General features: G+C 40.1%; 1 long non-coding RNA gene across 1 annotated transcript; it reads right to left on the bottom strand.

The window, feature by feature from the left end:
* Window positions 1-3,002: 3,002 nt before the first annotated feature.
* LOC123043288 (uncharacterized) lies at window positions 3,003-5,695 on the bottom strand. The gene is made up of 2 exons (XR_006419124.1): window positions 4,686-5,695; window positions 3,003-3,939 (listed from the first exon to the last, which is right to left on the bottom strand). It is a non-coding gene; the product is annotated as an uncharacterized lncRNA (long non-coding RNA).
* Window positions 5,696-5,952: the final 257 nt, after the last annotated feature.

The following is a 5,952-nucleotide window of genomic DNA, read 5'->3' as shown; positions in this document are numbered from 1 at the left end:
TACTAATTGATTCCATTTAAGTAAATGTTAATTACAGCTTACTTGCTCTAATTTGGACGTAGACATTAATTAGGATGCATGCACCAACACTTCCTTAGAAGACAAGGAGCTGCCTAATTTTGATGATCCATGTACGTGTGAAACACTACGAAAAATCTTATACAATAGTAATTAATGCATAGACGTTGTACCCTTTACGCGTATTGCCACTGTATCTTTTAAAAAAGACTAGTAGAATGCCCGTGCGTTGCTACGGGCTACAATGCATATAAATGAATCAAACACATGATTAAGGTCGTCTCTAAGGTCGAAACTCATTTCTCCCTCATATGTCCAAGCGTGTTTGCACATCAGACATGCGCCTAGTGAACTCCGCAAAATCAAACCGCCTGAATAGTTTCAAGCTACGACAAATCCAGCCCATATATGGGGAAGAAATGTGGTTGTCTGAATTATCTGTCATGTTATCTCCAACACGTGGTCCCAACACAAGAACCCCACCCCATGATGCTTAGTTTCCCGTCGGACCATCCCTTTCCTGCTCGGTTTCCCGTCGTAGCGGGAGATTTCTCGCTAGAGTCTTATCCTTTAAAACTGTATGATGCCCACCTTTCCCTCGCCATGGTGCCTTCTCTTCTTGACACCATACTTCCCCATGAACCGCCAAAGAGGAATCCCCCGCCAACTGTCCCGCTCTCCATCTTGATCCCCTCCCCCCGTGTTCGTGCCGATTCGTCGCCACCATCAAGGGGGGTGAGACATGTGCCGCTCATGATGCCCAGAGAGCCAAGAAGGCAGATCCGAACAAGCCGCACTCCGCGTTTGTCACTACAAATCAATATGGGCAGGAACTTATACAACAAGTGTGATTTGGTAAAAATCAAACACCACACATAAAGAAAATGCTTACAGAATAAATCACTCGGACATATACACCACCTCCACTTAGAGTTGTAGCCGCTCCATACTATGATGACAACATGGGCAGCGTCTCCATACTACGATGATGACTCTGAACCTCCTTCCTTAAACACCTTCACACGGTTGGGGACATCCTCGAGGAGATAGAAAACAATATTATTGCACCCTCAACGGATAGAGTAATAACCATATCTAGTACATACAAAGTTTGGTTTATATTAAGAAGAAAATGATGAGAATATCGGATGGTAAGAAAATGATTAGCTGAACTCCAAGTAATCTGCTAGTGTGGGGGCCAAAAGGAAATCTTACAAAATATCATAAAAAGAGACACGCCTGTTCAAGAAGCAACTCAACAAGAACATGTGCAGTTCCACATATCTAGTTGACGGTGTGAACTCTGTTCCCCAAAATATCAGCAAATTGATGTACTAAACTAAAGTTTTGCAACAAGTTTATATACTATATAAAAGTGCAATTACTTGATCTGTTAAGCAACAATCTCAACTTCATTTCTGAATTTATGAAGGTTCAAAAGTGTCAGTATGTTTTTGCCAGTTCATCTGCTATATAATTAGAATGCTCATGACATTATCGCACTGTCAAAACAGCCTGCCACTATCACCGACAAGATAACAAAAACAAATTGTTGCGGCAGAAAAATACTACCATAGCATGGAATACAGAAATAAAAGTACGCTCGAGAGAGGAAAGATATAGAGCAACCGGTTACGGGTGACATTGCACAGAGAATACGTAATTTATGGTTCCAGTTATGAATTTTAATAGTGGGCACTCAATTCTAGCAGAATAAAAGGATAGGTTTCTTGCTATGTGAGCAGGCTCACACTACATGTAAGTTAAGGTAAGCCATTGGGTAGATTCTGAATATACTGATCTATTTTGCTTTAGCACATGTGTCTTCCCATCCTCTTCAACTCTTGAGGAATAAGGTAGGAAGAATTTGCTTCAGCACATGACTAAATCAAAGTCTACAAAGAGAATTGGGTTGGTGCGGCAAACCAGCATAGGCTGTACAACAAAATATACATGCAGAAATGAGGGCTCTTGGAGCCTTGTGGTAGTCAAACAACGGAAAGAGTTTATCTTAAAAAATGCCGAAGAGCTTCAACACATATACACATGCAAGTAGCCACAGAAGGATCATCTTTTACATGTACACAACACAGCCTAGCTAGTCAAACAAAGAGACTGTAGCTTGCTCAACAGCAAACTCGTTCAACGCATGAAGAGCATGGAATCTTAACTGCAGTTGTTTATGAGAAATATAATATGCTCTTACATATGCAACTTTAGAATATCAGTCCAATAATAAAAAAATTAGTCCTGCAGCTTATTAGTACATCGCAACCATGGCAAATGGGGGCATGCCACTTGAACTTCTCTCAAAATTAGCATGATTACTTGGCATGATTACCAAGTTTTATGTGGAAATTTCAGGACATCATTAAACGAGAGAGGGCATGTCTTACAGATATAGTAACTTTTGTGTTAACATTGTGAGGTAGAAGGCAAGTACCAGAAGCAGGATATCTGCAATGGTAAAAAACATGACATTTTTAAACCTCTCGACCTTTTGTTTTCATGTGTGCATAGGCACACCAAAGCATACTAAGGAACAACTTCAAAACATTTTTTCTCTGCCATGGCGAACATCATGACATCTTTAAAGCAAAGAAAATGCATGATAATGTAGAGAACTGAACAATGACAATTGGAAAAGTACCTCACTAATATTCAGATTGACTACAACCAATACAAAAGTCAGATTTCAGATCAAGGCAAATCAGGAGAAGTGTGACTACTGTCTTAGGTAATTGACCACATACAACACTATACATCAATGAATCAGGGTCATCACGGCCTGTGATAACAAAAACAAATGGCGTGGCCTCCCTTATAAATCACGCCAAGATGAAAAATAGTTATAAGCAGGGTCTAATAGTTTTTAAGGTACAGTCTAGATAGCAGTCCCATTTATCCTTAGAAGACAAACGAATCAGAAATTATGCACGAACAAATATCTTATTATGCTGTTTGACTCTGACTTCTATAACCTGTATGAATCAGCTTTAAAATATTTTCTAAATTGGCCCGACTTACACCGGAATGAGCTGTGCAAATGGTATGATCAATGTGCTATTAGTGAAAGATGAGAAAGTGTCAGATGTATTATACTAATATATATGGTGTACATTTCCTTTTTGAATATTCCTGCTCCACTCTAAATGAATTATGTGACATCCTACTAAAGGAAATCAATAATGATCTAGCTTGGGGCTTACTCTCCTTGAGCCATTGAATCCTCATTTTGTCAAAAAACTTCTTGATTTAATCTCACTCCCCTTGCTTCCACAACCCGTGGATGATCTTAATAAAGATCTTCGGGTCTATGTACATCCCTTCCTCCTGCATTGAACCAAAGAACTACAGAGCATGTTTCATGCTCCCAACCCGACAGCACCTCGAATCAAAGCATTCCACATAGCAATATACAGCTTGATCCCCTCTGTACGGCATACCTGACATAGGAAACGAACATATGAATATGGTATAATGCATATTTTGGTAAAGATCAAAAGCATATCATGAGAAATCGATGAACTTGCATTTGTTGGGCTCATTAACACCAATTAAACTATTTGCTCAGCCCAAACCTAAGCCTGACCAGTGTAAAAGTTCAGCCACAGAATTATATTTTGACCTAAATGTATTCTCTTACGGATTAAGGGGCATCCTTCCATCTTATTCATCCTTCTTCCAACTCCAAAATAAAATAAAAATCTAGATGGTATCTCTATGGGAAGACACAACGTCTCACATACCAATGTATATGGCCTAAATCTTCGAAATTCAAACAAGGTAAAATGTACCCTTTGTAAGCCACTGAACATTTGTAATTAATGTGAGGCCCAGATGTGCAGTTCCTTACTTTTTCTCATGATCACAGCACCTTATCACATATATACCTCTGCTGTACACCCGCGCCAACTGAAACTTGACAGTAGCAATTTTTAAAATGTTAGAGAAGTAATCCAGACCAAATGAACATGGTGAGCGAGTGAAAGCGTCAACGTTGGTTAACCAAAATCTCCTCATAAGCCAAACAAATATCCTCCCTGTATTTTTAACATATCACATTGGAATATTTAGATGTATCAAGAAAATCAAGCTAGTCTAGTCTAGTCTCGGCAGTCAAGCTTCTGAGCAAATGCTGCCAAAAGGGCAAGCAACTATAGCAGTTTGTATGAAAATGATTACCATCAGGAAAAAACAATTTTCATGAAAAAAAATCCTTTTGGAGGTACTGACATGCACTTTACTATTAACCTAAAAAACATCCACTTTACTGAGATATGAAAAATTATGATAATGCAATAGAACTCTAGAATTGAGTAGAAAATGACCAAAAAGTAGCTCAAATCTCTAGTGGCTGAGTTTAGACCATCCTGCTACTATACAACTTCATGCCACCAACATCCCTGCCACAATCGTGTCCTCATCCGACGGATGGTCATAATTCACACCGTAGCCTTGATCATGTAGGGAGATGCAAATTGGATTTCATTGCTCACAACCATAGAAAAGAGGAAAGACAAAATCAAATCCACCGGAGCAAACAATAGCTTCTTCAGATGAAGGTTGTCCATGGCTGCTGCATGGTTTATATGTGAGGAATCATGTCGACGGATATCAAAAAAGCTGGGGCATCGCCTAAGGCGTACAAGATTGATTCAACTCACCTTGCGGGATCCGAACAGCAAAAATAAACCGGACAGCGACGCCCTCAGGTATGGCGACGTGCCGATGTCGATGGCCAACTCGGACCCCATGGTGTGGTACAACAGCTTCGAGTACCTGGACATGATGTCCCGGGCGATGCGGACACGGAGGGCGTGGTAGACGCGGAACCGCTTCTTAAAGCTGGCACCGCCCACGCGCGGCCTAACAAACGCAAACGCCGTGACTGGCCATTCTCAAAGATTTCGAACGTGTTCAGGGTGGCCAGCGCCGCCCCGAGGTTGTGCCGCATCACCATGATGCTCACCTCCACATCCTTGTAGGTGTCCACCAACTTCCGTACCTGTCATCAATGACTCCTAGCTTTCCCTGCTTCAAGAGGCACCACAATCAGTAGAAAACACAAAGTACAACAACAAGTACAGAGAATCTGTAATCCAAATATAAATATATGCTGTGTAAATAGTAATCACAAGTGGATAAAGCATATGTGCAAATTCTATGACACTAATATACTTATGTTCCAACTCAAAACTCAATCCATCAGACACAAGAAATACATCGACTGGAATAAAAAAACGAGCATTGTTTCTGGACAGGACAGGCAATATTCCTCTACCTCACCTTTAAATTTTAGATTCTGAATTAAGTTCTTGGTTGATGGAATTAGAAGCCATATCTTCAAAAATCCTGAGCAATGAATCAAGCTGAATAATATGCAGCTGGAACTTGAGGTCCGTTCCTCCATCCTTAGCATGTTCCTCAATAAGTGTTTATTATCTTCAATAAGGTGAATGCAACGAACCTAGTGGAACAAAGGTATCCAAATTTGAATGCTGGAAATAATCCATGCATGAAAGTATTGTCCTAAGACACTGGCACCGAATAAAGAACAGAACTAAATCAAGGTGCACAAGAGGCCTCAAGTGGGAAGGACCAAAAGAAAAATAAAAGCTTAACACATAAATAAAGATAATTATGAGATGAAAAGAACTGAAAATCCACAGTAAACTGAACCGACAAAACCATGGGCGTGCATCTTCCTGTTTGTACCACTCATGACCCCATGCCGGCCAACTCCTCCCTCTCTCCTGCAAAAAAGACAAAATTCAGTACGGACAAGAGTTTGACCTTCATTACATTAAATACTAATTTGAGTTTAATGGTAAATCAGCAAAGACGTCACCGACCTGGTTGATTTTTCTTGTTTTTATCCGTTATCGCTTTTGATGGTAGAACCCAATCCGTTTTTTGGATAGAATGGAAAAA

Source organism: Triticum aestivum, chromosome 2B (assembly GCF_018294505.1).
Source record: "Triticum aestivum cultivar Chinese Spring chromosome 2B, IWGSC CS RefSeq v2.1, whole genome shotgun sequence".
NCBI lineage: Eukaryota > Viridiplantae > Streptophyta > Magnoliopsida > Poales > Poaceae > Triticum > Triticum aestivum.
The sequence above is the reverse complement of the archived record's forward strand: the minus strand, read 5'-3'. Positions and strand labels throughout refer to the sequence as shown.